Source organism: Capsicum annuum, chromosome 10, assembly GCF_002878395.1.
Source record: "Capsicum annuum cultivar UCD-10X-F1 chromosome 10, UCD10Xv1.1, whole genome shotgun sequence".
Taxonomy (NCBI): Eukaryota; Viridiplantae; Streptophyta; class Magnoliopsida; order Solanales; family Solanaceae; genus Capsicum; species Capsicum annuum.
In genome coordinates, this window is record NC_061120.1 from 20,409,419 (window position 1) to 20,428,651 (window position 19,233).

The window sequence follows — 19,233 nt, forward strand, 5'->3', positions numbered from 1 at the left end:
CAAAATAATATAGATGTGTGCCTGGTGTCATGTCATGTTATCATGATACTCTCAGTCAAGCCATGATCTATAGAATTCAGTTAATCATGTGATTTAGGAAAACACAAAAATCTCAGCAGTCTTAGTAGTTCAAGAACCTCAGTACTCAGTAATCTCTGTGATTTCAGTAACAACAATATTCCTAGCGATCTCAGTAATTTCAGTAATCTTATTCAGTCCTTAGAACATAGTACATTCCTTCAGTCAAAGGAACTCATTCAACGTAGTTTAGCTCTGGTAAGCAATACCACTAGTATCAGTTCAGTTAATCAGTATATGTTCAAATAATCAATTCAGTTCAGTTATTTAGTTTAGCTTAGTTATCCGGTTCAGTTTCTTTCAGATGGGAGTATGATTCAGCACCAAGTGAGCCTAGGGATGGGGACTCACCAGCTAGAAAGGACGGAGATCCTTAGAAGCAATCCCTAAGTTCCAAAACTACATAGCCAGCATAGGTACGAGATGTCACCTATTAGATAGGATTGGCATACTCAGGGGTCACCCGTTCGCACATTTATATGTATAGAACTAATCCCAGGAGTGACCTGCTTGATTAGGACTGACTCTACAACAGTTGTCTTTACTGGTGGCGCGGTACTGACACCCTTTCAGTTAGGGCAGAGATTGAACCCAAGTCAGCTTAGCATGGGGCATGTCAGTTAGATGAATATATCCCATAGTTTCAGTTACAGATTTAGGACTATCAGATACAATTAACTCAGTTTAGTAGTATAGATTGAATACTGTTAGAGACATCAATCCTTATCATTACAAACAGACTTCAAGATCACCAATTAGACAGGAATGATCTCAACTATATTTAATCAGTATCAGAATCATCAGATTTAAAGATCACCCGCTAGATAGGACCTATCTCAAATTTAGTTACTCCATATAGAATGGAACTCAGATAGTTCTATCAGAACTCAGACTGTTAAATATAGTTACTTAGTATCAGTTACATTGGTCTTGTAGATCATCACAGTTATATCAGTTATGCCAGTTTTCATAGCTTATGTTATCAGTATTCAGTTTCAGGACTGTTAGACATAGTCAATCAGACCAGTTCTTCATAATTCAAACTGTCAGAAATAGTCATTCATCTATTCAGTATCTTAGTATTAGTATAGTCATGTCATCAGTAGTCAGTATTACCACGAGTTCAGTTATAATTGGTTATGCATATATGTAGTCTCACATTCATATTAGTCAGCATTGTTGATACATATAACCCTTTGCATTTAGCCTACCTCACTCGTATACACAGTACATTCAGACGTACTGACGAATTTATGCTATGTTGCTTTCTCTTATGTTACACCACAGGTTCAGAGGCACGTGTTTCAGATCAGCAGTAGCATTCCAATCGCAGAGTTGTAGTGAGTCCTCATCCATTTGAGGATGATATTATTTTATTTCATTTATTATTTCAGTTTAATTTTGCTAGACGGAGTTAGTTGGAGACATTTTCCTTCAACTCCTTACTCAGACAATATTTAGAGGCTTTTAGATTTAATTTAGATTTGATTTAGAATTCAGTTGTTTTTTTAGGTATTTGCGACCCATATGTATATTACGTTTGTCAGATATTTTATTCAGTTGAACCTTATGGCCTATTGTTCATGTTTTTTACATTATTACATCATATATTATAGTGTACAGGTACAGCTATAAGTCATGGGTTAGCTTATAGTCCTTCGGTGTCATAAGCACCGTGTAGCATTCCGATTTAGAAAATTGGGGTGTTATATGGGACATGCCCTAACTAACTCCAATTGACTAAATAATCGAACTACTTACATAACTGAATCTCGTACTCGAAGGAAGATGACTCACCAAGGCTTCTTCTACTGATGCACTTTAATTTCTAAGTAAAGTCATGAATTCGAGCATCCGAACCTATGTATAAGACATCATAGCACAAGAAATGAGTATGCAATCAGTACTTTGAATGTACTGGTATGATAAAGAGGTAAGGCTGAAAAGCATGGGTACATATGTAAGTAGTGCTAACTGACTGAATAAAGTAAGGTAACTGTTTGAGAATACATGTAAAGACTGAAAATACTATAAAAAATGCAAGACCAGGTGTATAATACAAATTTGATATAGTCTGGAACTGAAGTACTAAAGTCTGTAACTAAATTTCTAATAACTAAAAGCTATGGTCAAGCAGAAATGAACTAAACACTGTACTGAGTACTATAATTGAAACTGTAGGAGGTATCATCTAACATACATGCCCCAAATAAACTAATTAGGGTCCACTCTATAACCCCAGTTGAAAGGGTGTTAGTACTATGCCACGGGTTGTAACAATGGTTGTGTCAACGCTAATCTGGCAGCAAGACTTATGGGATATTTGTATCTGTCAGAACTAATCTAACAAGAAGACATATCAACCTACACTTGCTACGTAGTTCTATAACTTACACCTCGATTGAAGAATTTTTTGAAGTTCTTGGTGGATTTCTTGAAAATTTTTACTTGAAGGTTGAAGGGGCTAGGGTTTTGTTCTTCAGAGAGAATGATTCCAATTTGAGAGAAAATATTATTTTGTGAGTTAAAATTGCTGTTTTGGGGCTTTCACCCCATATTTTGGCTGAATTCAATTAGGGGAAAATGACTTATGTGCCCCTATGGACCCAAAAGATATGAAAACAAAATTGGGCCCCAAAGCGATGGGTGACGCGCCGTGTATCTCAGCTTAACGAGATAGCTGCCGAGCCGTGTTGATGACTCCGATGTGATGACTAATGTAATTCAAACTTACCGCATTGGTTCACTATTTTGGTCATCCAAACATCGCTCAAACATCGTCCAAAAAATTCAAAACTCACCTGATATGACCTATGGGCAACCCAGATCATGAATGAACTTAGAAATCAACATTCTAAGGCTAGGAAAATCTAAATAAAATTCATTGTAGTAGAGATGCCAAACTAAGACTCCCCCAACACTTAGCCAAATTTTTATGTTCAAACCTCTTACACATGCACTGGGAGCTGAATTGAGTTAAGGCTAATACGGGGTATTACAATATCTCCCCCTTGGGAACATTCGTCCTAGAGTTAGTCTGGTTAAGCGGAGAGATTCTGAGGCACTGAGATTCCATTCTGAACATCCATGACTTGGAACATTAATTGGATAACTGAGTCTGAAATATGATACATTAACTGAACTGATTATCATGAACTGAACTATTTTTGTGAAAACATGCAATGCCATCAGAATGTTTATAAGGATGAGCTAGGATGAGAGAGTCAACATATAATTAACTATTACTTCAAGATGGATCTTGTTTTGGAAAGAAAAGATGGAAGGTTTCGGAGATGAATACTCAGGGTATTAAAACTTCTCTCCCTTGGGATAGTTTGTCCCATGAATGATACTGACTTGGCTGAAATGCTAAGGAATAACCGAGAGGATGTACGGGACACTTATAGACAGAATTATGACTGAATACCTAAAATTTGAAACTGATGCATGATACCTGAACTGAGCCAAATTTACGACTTTCATGGTCGTGAATAGATTAGCTCTTGAATAGGAAAGATTGGAAACCATAGAAAATTGTGCTAAACTAAATTGCTGGTTATATGGGCTGAATTATATTAAAAACCTATACTCAACTATAGATTCCACTTCAAAACTGCATTCCCCTTGAGGCAACTGAAAAAATTCACAAGGGCACCGATAACTCTACCTACTGAAGTCTGAGCTGAACTGAATTTTCTCATTAGGTTTAAGCCTACCCGAATCTACAAAGTGCACACATAACACTGTTACAAAGTGCACACTAACCATGACATATATCAAAACTTGGCCTCGATCGCACTTCACACTTATAATCTTAGATCCAACAAGCATACAACAATTTCTCATAATATGACACATTTACTCTCACCCATATAAATAATTATTCATCAACCCTATCTTGACATAAGGTAAGGTCATTGAAAGGTTAGAATGTGAGGACCTAAAACAAGAAAGAATACTATTCATAACATTATGGATTCATCATGGAGATTTAAACTAAGGGCATATATGAAATAATCTTAATTTTACTGATCGTTAAGAGAGTTTGGAACTTAACATACTGTAGGGCATGAGTACATAAGGTGTGAGATGCATGACCTAGGTTTGGAGTTCATAATTTTATGGAACATGACTCGTACTACTGAGAAAACTAGAACTCCTTATACTAGGGACTGGAAAAGTATATGATTCTATGGAAAGTGCATAAATATGAGTTACGATCATGGAGCTGACATGTAAGGCATGAGTAGATATTGTGATGACTGATAAAAGATGCAATGAGATAAGGATGGGTCAGGCATCTTTCTTTTTCTCCCCTACTAATGTTCTAGGATACACTAACATTACTACTAGGATCTGAGGGCCTGACTTGGTCAGTTGTTCTATCATCTACCTCTTAGCTTAAAGCCATCATTCTAAGTTTGAGAACCACTTAATCAATACCTCTAAACTGAACTGCCACCACTTTACTTTAGAATCTGGGGTATAATAATACACATAATTGGTAAACTCACCTAGAATAGCCATGCCCAATAATGTAAAACTTGCTGCTAGTACTTTCTCCCGAGATACAACTCTTAGCCCTATATATCCCCAAAAATAATCAAGTAACAACTTAAAATTGACTAACTTAGAATTTTTAATTCCTCTTTCTATTAGCTCAACTTTAAAGATTCAAACTTAGATTCTAACATATAATATGGATATCCCAAAATCTTTAATAACCATACTACTTTCATCATAAACTTCAAATATCACATCCACAACATATGTTTTGAATCAACAAACTTAAATTCTTACATACACAGCTGCAAGGCTACTGATTCACATTTCATATGACTAGCCCCATGAAATATAATTTGCACAAATTAAGATAACACTATCCCAAATCTACTACTATTGCTAAACTCCTAGTTCTATGCTTCTAATTCTAGATCATATACTATCATAGGATTTTGAGAAGGGATTAGAAAACACGCATGACTCTTAAGCACTGAGACACCACCCTTTAATTCAATAACAGGGTCCTTGGGAAACTAAAATTGAATGACTCTATTTCCTAGATCAACTAAATTGTTTTATTGGAATACTATAATTGGGCCATTTCTATAAATCCCCATAGAAATGATATATTTACCCACTAAGGTACACATTAAGAATGGCACTACTAATGTTATAGGTTCGGCACCAAAGTTGATTGCTATATAGGGGGGTTACAAGAGAAAGTGAAGTTCTGGGGTCTAGTGAAACATATATAAGAATATGAAAGGCCTATAACATACCCGTAATCGCATAAGAAGAACTTTCCTGACCATGTCAGGACTGGAGTACATAAAGTTTATTTTGATATTGACCACTAGTAGCACTGAAAGTGGCGCCCTACTGAGTTGGGCGAGTGGGTGGAACTGAAGGACAGTTGGTGTAACGCCCCAAGTCTGTACCCCGGATGGTACAGTTTGCTCATAATCCCAAAGGATCATAAGCTAACCCATGACTGGTTCTTGGAGTAATAACTCAATAATAATATGATAAATATCTAGAAAGTAGGCAAAAAACTGGCCATAAGGTTCAATACTGTAAATAATACTGGATGTGGTATCACAATACCAAAAACTAAATATCAATACTGAAAATTAAACAACTGTTTGAAAATACTCTATTCTAAAAAGCCTCTAAACTTTCTGAACTATGGAGTTTGATGGGACAAGTCCCGAACTAACTTTGAATACTAAAAATAAAATAAAATGCTAAAATAAATAAACACATGCTAGAACTATGAGAACTCACAACTAACTCTGTATGCTGAGAATCTAAATTTCTAAGGGTGCTCGGGAGCCCGTGCATCTGAACCTATGATATGAGACATCATAGCGCAAAAGTAAGATATGCGTCAGTACTTTGAATGTACTGGTATGCTCAGTGAGGTAGGATGAAATACATGGGTTCATATGAGTGAACAATACTAACTAAATATCATGAGTATGATTGAATAAGAGTACATGCATGAATATGGAAACTGTACTGAGATTGTAATAACACTGAACACTAATATCTGAGTATACTAATACTGAATTACTAGTAAATGAATGACTGTATCTGATAGTATTGATTTTGTTAAACTATACTGAATCTCGTATTGAGGTGAGTGACTGTGTCTGACCGTCCTAAAACTGTATAACTAAACTGAGTCCCATACTGAGAGTGAATTTGAAACTAGACTGTGGGAAGTAATCATCTAACCAACATGCCCTTTTTTTAATTGATTTGGGGTCCAACCTGTAACCCCAGTTGGAAGGCTATCATAGTAAGGACAAGTGCTGAATCACCCTTATCTGGTAGGTGCTCTGAACGAGAATGATGGTACCCTCAATTGGTAGGTAGGTCACCTTATCAACCCTCAACTGGCAGATTTATGTCTCAACCTATACAGGCTACATAGTTCTGGAATGCAAGGACTGCTTCTAAGAATTTCACTCTCTACTGGCAGGTAAGTCCCCATCCTTGGGTTCACTCAGTGCTTAATCTTACTCCGAACTAAATAGACACTGTACTGAATTCTAAACTGTACTAGGCTTGACTGAACTATTACTGATCATACTGTATAGCAGAACTGAACTGATTTTACTGAATTAAGCTGGACTGATTTTGAGTTCACAAAGTTTTCCTAAGTTTTGTAACTGACTAAATTTTAGTGACCGAGACATGGCTGATTCTACTATTTGACTAACCATAGCTCTAGATAAGCAGCTAAATTGTCGGGTATTAAATAACCCCAGGACTCAAAATCTTAAACTTAAAAGACATGGCATAATTTTGAGACATGGTTGCGAACTACTTAGTCATCATTTATGCATTTGGGAATTCAAGCAAACACTTGCATACATGCTAACATGATATAATTAATATATTCAACTCACATGGACAATTCAACAAACACTTGTGGGGTACAATACATGCACATAATACTAAAATAACATTTTGGCATCATGACTCAATTCCAATTACACAATTCCAAGAGTTTCAACATGAATTCACATGATAAAGCACACATATCAATTAACTCTACATGAATCTTGTAATAAATCATGAATGCTCTTTAATTCAAATTATGAAAATCATGAAATAACTCTACATGAACTTTAAAAGAGTTTCTTGGACTCAAAGGGTGGAAGGAACCCTTAGATGAACACTTCACATACCTTAGTTTGTGAATTCTAGAAAATTAACGTTGGAATATTTAGCCTTGAATTTTAATTTAATTCACCTAGGGTTTTTGTTCTTGAGCAATTTGTGAAACAATGAATATAACTTGGTAAAAGAGGGCTAGATTTCATGTTATAGGGGTTGAAGGGCGTGGGAAAAAACTTAATCAACCATATGGATGTGGCATTTTAAATGACTATAAACTGAACTATGAACGCGCAAGTCAACGTGCCGCATTATTGGCATCGACGAGATAGCCAATATGTTGCGTCGAGTCCACGTTGGTTCACTGGAATTGGACGTTGGGAGCTGGGGAAAAAATTTATCAATGCGATACTCGATGCGACATGTTAAGATAGCATTGATTCATTGGTTTAGGATTCCAAAGGTGCTTCAAATGAAGTCAGAAAAATCTGTAACTTTTTTGGGAACAAATATTGACATTCCTGATGAAGAATTAACTCTAATATCAACATTTAATAGACGTAAAGGTCTAAAAATAAGAATTCCAACTTTTGAAGGCTAAAATAACACGAAGTCTGAATACTTAGCTAGAAATTTTCTAAGCTTGGGACCCCTTAACAAGCTTAAAAGACTGAATTAAGCTTGGAATTGTGGGGTCTTACATTATCTCACCCTTGAGAATATTCATCCTCGAATGAAACTGACTAAGATGAGAATATTGGTAGACTAAACTTACTTACTGAACATAAACATCTGAAATATAATTATCTAACTGACATTACTGACATACTGAACATGCATATCTGATGCATAAATACATGACTGAACTGGCTTATGAACGTATGAGTGAATATATAACGGTATTTGATTCCAAGTTCGTAATGTACAATCTGAGCATAAAACAGAACAAGCTTAAGGAAAACTATTACCTTGAGCAGAATTTGAGTTTGTAGAGAAGAGGTAAGGATACTTGGTCCGCATATCTGCTTCTGCTTCCCAAGTAGCTCCCTCAATGGACTGATTCTGCCAAAGAACTTTGACTAGAGTGACTTGTTTATTCCTTAGTTTATGAATCTGGTAATCAAGGTTTTTGACTAGAATTTCTTTGTAAGAGAGGCTATTCTAAACATCTATTCCCTTGCACACATAGTCGACCCTAACAATAAAAACATCATATTTCCCTTGGGAGAAAACCTCTACCTTCTGATCTCTAACTGATTCTTTCAACTTGACCAGATTGGGATCCCAATTTTTCTTTTCCTTTACTTCAAAAACTAGGGATGATTCTGAACTACTCTGCACCCATACACTACCTTCTACTGAATCAACTAAGCGGACACCTAGCCGGACTAGCATATGAACTTCCTGAGCTAGCATTTTTTTACTATCCTTGATATGAGCAATACTGCCCATAGATATTCTACTAAGAGCGTCGACCACTATGTTGGCCTTGCCCGAATGATACAAAACACTCATGTCGTAGTCTTTCAACAACTCCAACCATATTCTCTGATGAAGGTTTAGGTCTTTTTGACAGCATACATACAACAGGCTCTTATGGTCAGTGAACACATCCATGTGCACACCATATAAATAATGCCTCCAAATCATTAAGGCAAACACTACTGCTGCTAACTCAAGATCATGAGAAGGGTAATTCTTCTCACTTGGTTTAAGATATCTAGAGAAATAGGCTATGACCTTACCTCTCAGCATCATAACATACCCCAAGCCAACCCTTGAGGCATCACAATACACAAAAAAGCCATTTGAACCATCTGGTAGGGTCAAAATTAGAAGTGTAGTGAGTCGAGTCTTCAACTCTTGAAAACTCTTTTCACAAGAATCTGACTAGTGGAATTTAACTTTCTTTCGAGTCAATCTAGAATAGGGGATACAATAGATAAAAATCCCCCAACAAACCTTTGGTAATAGCCGGCCAAACCCAATAAACTTCTGATATATAAAAGAGAGATGGGTTAGGGCCAGTTTTTAGTGCTTCAGTCTTTTGGGGATCAATTCTAATGCCATCATCGAAAACTACATGGCCAAGGAAAGCTACTAAATTTGGTTAATAACTGATGGTTTCTGAGAGTCTGTAATACTATTCTGAGATTGTCTATATAGTCGTGTTCATAGTGGGAGTAGACAAGAATGTCATCTATGAAAACTATTACGAATATGTCTAAGTACTTCTTTAATACACGGTTTATTAAGTCCATGAAAGCTGCTGGGGTATTGGTAAGGCCAAAGGACATGACTACGAATTTGAAGTGACCATACCTAGTTCTGAAAGTAGTTTTTGGGATGTCAAACCCCCTGACTCTGAGCTGGTGATAGCTTGATATGAGGTCTATCTTAGAGAAGTAACTGGCACCATAAAGTTGTCAAACAAGTCATCAATTCTGGGAAGTGGATACTTGTTCTTGACCGTGACTTTATTTAACTGATGGTAGTCAATACATATTCTGAGGGAACCATTTTTCTTATGCACGATCAAAATTGGTGTGCCCCACTGGGACACACTGGGTCTGATAAATCCCTTATCTAGGATATCCTTTAATTATTCTTTTAATTCTATGATTTCTTCAGATGCCATTCTGTATAGCGAGATAGATATGGGCTGAGTATTTTAATTCTCTAAGTTTTATAGGTGCCACTCTATATGGCTGGATAGATATGGTTTGAGTATTTGGAAGAAGGCCTATTCTGAAGTCAATTTACAATTCAGAAGGAATCCCGAGAAGATCTTCCAGAAACACATCTGGGAATTTACATACTACTGACATTGATTCAAGAGTAAGAGTTTCTGAACTGGAGTCCTAGACTTGAACGAGATGGTAGACAAATCCCGTATATATCATATTTCTTGCCCGAAGGAAAGGAATAAGTTGACCCCTAAGTGTTGAAGTACTACCCATCTACTCTAGGACAGGTTCATTCAAAAGCTAAAATAGGACAATTCTACTTGTGCAGTCGACTGAGGCATACCATGAATGAATCCAATCTATTCTAAGAATGACATCAAAATCAGTCATCTCTAATTTGTCTAAGTCTGCTAAAGTGACTTTTTGTGATAACTTAATTGGACAGTTCCTGTATACACACCAGACTATGATAGATATACCCACTAGGGTAGATACTTAGAAAGTCTCTACTAGGATTTTAGGACTAACTCTAAAATCAATAGCTATATAAGGAGTTAGAAAGGACAAGGAAGCTTCTGGATCTAGCAAAGCGTAAACATGTAAATGATAAACTAGTAACATTCTAGTGACCACATCGGGAGAACTCTCCTGATCCTATCAGGACTAAAAAGTATAGAGTCTATTTAGCCATTGCCCACTGGTGGCACTGGAAATAGTGCCCTGCTAATTCGGGCAACCGGACTGAGTTGGGGGATGGTTATACTAAGCCTAAGAACCTGACTAGGAAAAATTTCTGACTCTATGGCCTGGCTTGCCACACCCAAAACACACATTGTTGTCTGCTCTACAAATACCCTGGTTATTTCTGCCATACCTCTGACAAAGGGGATTGGTTCGGTCACTGCTCACACTTCCCTAGGGTTTAGAGCCCGATGCCATATCTTTTTTGTCATCTTTGAATTTCAGTACATGAGCACTAGCTAAGGAAAGAGTTGGATTGAAGATTTTAGGCAGAACTGAGAACAATTTTCACCCTCTGGCTTAGGCTGAGCGAAGTTGAAACTAGCTATTCTTGCTTTCTTTCTCCCCTCTCCTTCTCTTTATTCTTGGCCTCCTCTACTTGCTAAGCATAAACCATGAGCCTGGATATGTCCATCTCCTTAATAAGCATTATGATCCTACACTTCTTGACAATGCTGCTAGACACCCCTGACATAAACTTACTCATTCGGGATCTGTTGTCTGCCACCACATGAGGAGCATATCTAGCTAATTAAGTAAACTTGAGAGAATACTCTTGCACCATCATATTGCCCTACTTCAGATTGATAAATTCTATAACCTTCTCTTCTCTCAACTCTAGTGAGAAGAACCTATCTAGTAAAGTAGTGGTAAACTTTTCCCACTCTATGGACCCTACATTTGTGGCCCTTTCTGCTTTCTAACAGTTAAACCATGATGTGCCACATCCTACAATTGATATGAAGCCAACTCAGCACTCTCAATAACGGTCACTCCTATAATATCAGTAACCTTCTACACTTGATCAAGAAATTCTTGATGGCCCTCATTTTCCTTAGACCCAATAAATAATAGAGGGTTCATTTGGGTGAAGTCCCAAATCCCAGCAGCAGAAGTATTTGCCACTAGGTTGGAAAGAATGACAGTTGGGCATTCATTCTAGGCTATCACAGAATGATCTAGGATGGTGAATGTTGCTCTGAACTCAGTGTGGGAGATGTGTTTGTCCAGTGGATCTGGCAAGATGAGATTGAGTTCTGGCTAGTCTCCTATTCCTTTTCCCTTAGTCCTCTTTTGAGGCATATTTCTGTAAAATAAAAGAGAAAGGATTAGACTAAGAGTTTAACTGGAGCTCATTCTTTCTCCCATGACATGAATACTTAAAAAAGGAAAACTTTTCCTAAAACATCTCATATCCTCCTATCCATAAGTGTGGCGTGCAACACATCCATGCACAAGACTCTACTAGATGGTCCTTTCAGACTTCCTAGGACTCTGTTGAACCTTAGGCTCTAATACCAAGTTTGTAACACCCTGAGTCTATACCCCAAACTCTACATGGTGCTTATAATCCCAAAGTACCACAAGATAACCCATGACTTGTACCTACTGCAATAACTAAATATTAATGCGGTAAATATATGGAAAGTAGACGAAAAACAGGCCATAAGGTTCAATATGATAAATAATACTGGACATGGTATCACAATACCAAAAACTGAATATCAATACTGAAAAATGAACAACTATTTGAAAATACTCTAGTCTGAAAATCCTCTAAACTCTCTGAACTATGGAGTTGATAGGACAAGTCCCCAACTAACTCTGACTACTAAAAATAAACTGAAATGGTGAAATAAATAATCACATCCTCGAACTATAAGGACTTACCACTAACTCTGTATGTAGAAAATCTAAACTACTAATGGTGCTCGAAGCTCGTGCATCTGAACCTATGATATAAGACATCATAGCACAAAAGAAAGGTATGCATCAGTACTTTGAATGTACTGGTATGCTCAGTCAGGTAGGCTAAAATGCATGGGTACTATGCATGAACAATACTAACTGAATATCATGAGTATAACTGAATGAGAGTACATGCATGAATATAGAAATAGTATTGAAATCATAATAACATTCAATACTGAATCTGAATATAGATTAACTGATATCTAAGTATACTGATAATGAATTACTAGTAACTGAATGACTGTATTTGATAGTGTTGATTCTTTGCAACTATACTGAATCCCATACTATAATGAGTAACTATGTCTGACAGTCCTGAATCTGTGGAACTGAAATGAGTCCTATACTTAGACTGAATCTGAAACTGAGACTGTGGGAAGTAATCATCCAACCGACATGCCCCTTCTCTAACTAATTTGGGTTCCAACCTGTAACACCAGTTGGAAGGGTGTCAATACCGTGCCATGGGCAAGGACAAGTGTTGAGTTACCCTCATCTGGGAGTTTCTCTGAATAATAAAGGCAGTACCCTCAACTGGCAGGAAGATCACCTCATCAACCCTTAACTGGTAGGTTGATGTCTCAACCTACACTGGCTACGTAGTTCTAGAATGCAAGGACTACATCTAAGGATTTCATCCTCTACTGGCAGGTGAGTCCCCATCCTTGGGTTCATTCAATGCTGAATCCCACTCCCAACTGAATAGGCACTTGACTGAATTCTAAACTATACTAGGCTAGACTGAACTATTACTAATCATACTGTATAACTGAACTGAACTGATTTTATTGAACTGAGATAGACTAATTCTGAGTTCACTGATTCTTCCTAAGTTCTATAACTGACTGAATTCTACTAATTGAGAAATGACTGATTCTACTCTGTGACTGACTATGGCTCTATACAAACAACTAAATTGTCGTGTATTAATACCCTTGGACTCGATAGTATAAACTTAAAAGACATGGCATAATCTTGAGACATGGTAACTAACTACTTAGTCATCATTCATTCATTTGGGAATTCAAGAAAACACTTGCATACATGCTAACATGATATAATTTCACTATTTAACTCATATGGACAATTCATCAAACACTTGTGGGGCACAATATATGCACATAATACTAAAACAACATGTAGGTATCATGATTAAATTCCAATTATATAATTCCAAGAGTTTCAACATGAATTCACATGATAAAGAACACATATAAATTAACACTACATGAATCTTGTATTAAATCATGAATACACTTTAATTCAAATCACGAAAATCATGAAATCACTTTACATAAACTTTAAAAGAGTTCCTTGGACTCCAAGGGCTGAAGGAACCCTTGGATGAACACTTTACATACCGTTGTTTGTGAATTTTGGAAAATTAACAGTGGAATCTTCAACCTTGAATTTGAATTTAATTCACCTAAGGTTTTTGTTGTTGAGCAATTTGTGAAAGAATGAATATAACTTGCTAAAAGAGGGAAAAATTATGTGTTATAGGGGCTGAAGGGAATGGGAAAAAGACTCAATTAACCCTATGGATGTGGATTTTTAAATGACTATAAATTTAACCATCGACGCACAGGGCGATGCACCACGTCATTAGCATCGATGCGATAGCCAATACGCTGTATCGAGTCTGTATTGGTTCACTAGACTTGGATACTGGGAGCTGGGAAAAACATTTATCGATGCGATAGTCAACACGACGCGTCAAGGTCGCATTGATTCACTGGCTTAGGATTCCAAAGGTGCTTCAAATCATGTCCGAAAAATTCAAAACTTGTCCGGGAACACCTATTGACATTCCTAATTATGAATTAACTCAAATATCAACATTTAATTGATGTAAAGGTGATGAAATAATATTGCCAAATTTCTAAGGCTAAAATAACACTAAGTCTGAATTAAGCGAGGAATTTTATGGGGTCTTACAGTTGGACTAGCCCTACTAACCACTCATTAGGCAGTCTTTGACTTTGTGGCTGTACATGCCACATTCTAAACATAAATCACTACCGACTCTACACACTGTATTACGATTCCTACTACATTCTCCGCAAAGAAGATTAGTATGCACACCCTTCCCACTCCCTAGTGACTTAGAGACTAGTGCTCTGTATTGACCATCTTTCTTAAACTTAGGCATTGGCGCACTGGCTGAATTCAGAAATGGGGCTATGAATTTCTGATAGAATTAAGAGCGGTTGACTTAAAACTACTTATTTTGTCCCTCTTATTCTTTCTTTCTTTCTTCCTACGCTCCCCTCCCTCACTCTACTTTGCATAAGTCAAAAGCCTAGATAGGACAACAACCTACAAATTATTTAGAGAAATACCTTTTTAAGATAAGGTAGTGAAAACAACTCTAAATTCGGTGTGAGAGACATGTTCATTCAGGAGATCTTCCTGAATAAGCGGAGGTGAAAGATAATTCTCGTTTCTTTTTTCGTTGTTCTTTTTGGAAGGTATTTTCTATACACAGAAGGACAGATGAGTTAGGAAGATATTTTAATTAGATATCATGCTCTTTCACATGACATGAACACTAAAAGAAGGGAAACTTTTCCTAAAATGTCTTATAGTTTCTTGTCCATAAGTGTGGCACACTATACACCCTTGCACAAGACTCTACTTGACACGAATTTCAGATTCTCTATGATGCTTTAAAACCTTAGGCTATGATACCATATTTGTAATGCCCCGGGAATACACCGTGAATGCCAAATGGTGCTTATATTCCCGTAAGACCCCTAACTAACCTATGAGCTGGTACCTGTTATGAACACTTAATAATATTGATAAATAACATGTGCAGAATTTCTAATGAAATGTCATAAGGTTTTAAAAACTAAAATCAATACTAAATCATGGTTTAAAACATATGAAAACATACTGGAAATACTGATAAGACAAATGATAATCCTAACTAAAAAATGACTAAATTTCTGTACTAGTTTGAAAGCCTCTAAACTGTCTGACTGTGGAGTTAATGGGACAAGCCTCTAACTAAATCTGACTGATTAAATAACTGAACTACTGACATAACTGAATATAAGATAACTCATCCTTAACGAAAGAGGACTCACCACCGTTGCTACTTCTGATGAACTAGAATATCTAAGTATGGTCAAGAATCCGAGCGTCCAAACCTATGATATAAGAAATCATAGTACAAGAAATAAGTATTGAATCAGTATATTAAATGTACTGGTATGCTAAATGAGGTAAGGCTAAAAAGTATGGGTTCAGATGCAAGTAGTGCTAACTGACTGAATAACGTAAGGTAACTGTATGAAAATACATGTAAAGACTGAAAATACTAAAGAAATGCAAGACCAAACATATAATACATATTTGAGATATTCTAAAACTGAAGTACAGAAGACTATAACTTAATCGCTAATAACTAAAAGTTATGGTCAAGAAAAACTAAATAGAACTCCGTACTGAGTACTGCAACTAAAATTGTAAGAGGTATCATCTAACCGACATGCCCCAAATAAGCTAATTAGGGTCCAACCTCTAACCCCAGTTGGAAGGGTCTCAATACTGTGACACGGGTTCTAACAATGGTTGTGTCAACCCTAATCTGGCCGGAAGACTCATGAAATATATGTATATGTCAACCCTAATCTAACAAGAAGACATGTCAAACTACACTGGCTACGTAGTTCTATAACTTAGCGACTACTACTAAGGCTGACACTCTAACCTGACAGGAATTCCTCCATCCCTGGGTTCGCTTAGTGTTGAATCCTACTCCCAACTAAACTGACACTGATCATTAGACTAGATTAAGCTTAATGATATTAACAAACCGAATAATATTGTTCCTGGCATGAATCAAAATATTCTATTAATGTTGTAACCTAAGTAAATAGCTAAATTTTAGGTAATCAAAACCCCAGGATTTAATAGAAGAAACAATAGGACCATACTGAAGTGTCAAAAACATAATAAGAAATCATTGTTCAAAATTAGTCACTTAAGTATTTCATCATACTCAGGGGGACTAGAATTTTAACATGGGATGCTTTTTAAACATGATTAGATAGCACAATCACTTGGCCAAATAATAAACTGAGGGTTTTATTCTGAATTTGCATGAACATATATGGAATCCACAATAGTTAGAACATATTATAATACATTGCACGTATGATCAATTGAAAACCAAACTTGAACCTAAACTAACAAGATATAGCTAGACATACCTCGACTTTCAACATATAAAGACAATTCTTACACATGGGAAAGCCACCAGGCTTCAAATGCTCTACTTTGAATTGTTGACGAACCATACACTTAACCAAGAAGTTTGCCACATCTTTCTTCATATTATTCCACTAGTAGATTACCTTCAAGTCATGATACATCTTAGTTGAACTCGAGTGAACTGCATATCTAGACTCATGTGCCTTAGTCAAAATCCTTTTCCATAGTCCATCAGCATTAAGAACACATAACCTTCCTTGATATCTCAAGATGATATCTCCCCTAATCTTGAAAGTCATAACCTTTTGATGACCCACAACATCCTTAAACTACATAAGTATGGGATCTAAAGTCTTTATATCCTTCATCTCAAAGCTAAGAGATGAGTTAACCACTTCCTGAACAATTACTCCTTCATCCTTAGAGTTCAAAAGCCAAACTCCCAAGTTATCCATTGTATTAATATCCTTTACCAATCCTTTTTCCTCCTCATCAATATGATATAAGCTCTCCACAAACAACCAGCTAAGAGTATCAGCAATAATAATAGCTTTACCTGGATGATAGTAAAGGCTCATGCCTTAATCCTAAAGAAACTCAAGCCACAATTATTGCCTAAGATTTAATTCCTTCATCGTAAATACATACTATAAGCTCTTATGATTTACACCCCATATAGGTAATGGTACCAAATCTTTAAGGCAAAGACCAGAGCCACAAACTCTTGTTCATAAGTCAGATAATCCCTTTCATGAACCTTAAGTTGCCTTGAAGCATTCGCTAAAACCCTACAATGCTATATCAAAACACAACCTAGTCCTATAAGGGACGCATCACAATGCACAACAAAACCATTAGTACCCTTGAGCATGGTTAAAACAAGCACAAAAGTCAACTTATCCTTCAAATTCTCAAAGTTACCCTCACATGCATAAAACCTCTAAAATTTAACCTCCTTCTGAGTCAACTTCATCAGTGGAGCACAAATAGAAGAGAATCTTTCCACAAACCTCATATAATACCCAACCAAGCCAAAAAAGCTCCTAATGTCTATTGGAGTCGTGGGTTTAGGCCATTTCTTAACAACCTTCATTTTTTGTGGATCCAACCAGATCCCCTCACTATGAACCACTTGCGCAAAAAAGGTCACAACACTTAACCAAAACTCACACATGGAAAATTTTTTATGCAATTTTTGGTCCTTAAGTGTCTACAACACAATTCAGAGGTAATTGGCAAGATCCTCTTCACTCTTGGAGTACACCAAGATGTCATCAATGAAGACTATAACAAACAAATCCATAAATTGCATAAACACTCGATTCATAAGATCTATAAGAGTAGTTGAATCATTAGTCAACCCAAACGACATAACCAAAAACTCATAATGGCTATACTAGGTTTGAAAAGAATTCTTGGGAATATCAACATCCCAAATTTTCAAATGATGATAGCCAAAATAAAAATCAATATTAGAGAAACACCTAGGACCACGAAGTTGATCAAATATGTCATTAATCCTATAAAGAGGATAATTGTTCTTTTTTGTAATATTGTTCAACTAACGATAGTCTGTACCAATCCAAAGAGGACAATCTTTCTTTTGCACAAAAAGCACAGGAGTAACCCACAGAAAAATAATAGGATGGATAAAACCCTTATCAAGAAGATATTTCATTTGCTCCTTAAGTTCTTTTAGCTCATCAAGAGCCATCCTATAAAGAGGAATAGAAATAGGATAGGTATCTAATAGAAAATCAATCCCAAAATCTATTTCCCTATCAGGAGGAATTCTAAAAAGATCATTAGGGAAAATTTCAAAAAACACATTAACCATAGGGTTAGATTTCAAAGAGGGACCTTCAGAGTTAAATCCTTAACTCAAACTAGATGATACACACACCTATTAGAAATCAACTTCTTAGCTCTAACATAGCAAAATAATCCTCTCTTTGGGTACTAAGGAGCTCTCTTCCAGTTCGATCACTGATTTATTAGGAAAATGAAAACTGACCTTTTGGGTCCTACAATCTGGAGATTCATAGCATAAATAAAGCCAATCCATCCCCAAGATTAATCAAAATCTATTGTACCAAGTTATATCAAATACACTAAGGTCTCTTGTGTAACATAGATATCACACAACCTATATATATTTTTCTATCAATAATAGAATCACCTACTAGAGTAGAAATAAAAAAGGAGTTGAAAATATTTTCAGGACCAAAACTAAAGTGTACCACAATATAAGGGGTAACATAAGATAGGGTAGAATCCAGATCAACCAAGCAATAAACATTATGAGAAAAGAGTTGTAACATACCAATACCAACATCTGAGGATGCCTCAAATTCATGATGAGTAGCAAGAGCATAGAGAGTATTTCAGCCAATGTCGGTACCTGAAGTAGCACCCTTTAGTGTAGGAGTTGAAGAAGTGGCAAACAAAACCTTATTAGCTCCAATAGAAACTTTGTATATGGGACAATTTCTCTGTAGATGACCAAGCTGACCACAATTGAAACATGATTTCCTCTACTTATCTCAATAGCCATGGTGAAGCTATCCACAAAATACATAAGGAGGATAGGATGGGGTTAACTGATCTCTACAAGCTTAAGATTGGG

At 36.4% G+C, this 19,233-nt stretch overlaps 1 long non-coding RNA gene across 1 annotated transcript in view; it reads right to left on the reverse strand.

Annotated features, from left to right (window-relative positions):
- Nucleotides 1-1,440: 1,440 nt before the first annotated feature.
- The window catches only part of LOC124888134, a 41,441-nt gene continuing 23,648 nt past the window's right edge, over nt 1,441-19,233 (reverse strand). The window contains exons 2-3 of the long non-coding RNA XR_007046157.1: nt 15,479-15,541; nt 1,441-1,938 (exon numbers count right to left, since the gene is read on the reverse strand). This is a non-coding gene — a long non-coding RNA (uncharacterized LOC124888134). The remainder of the gene's footprint in view (nt 1,939-15,478; nt 15,542-19,233) is intronic.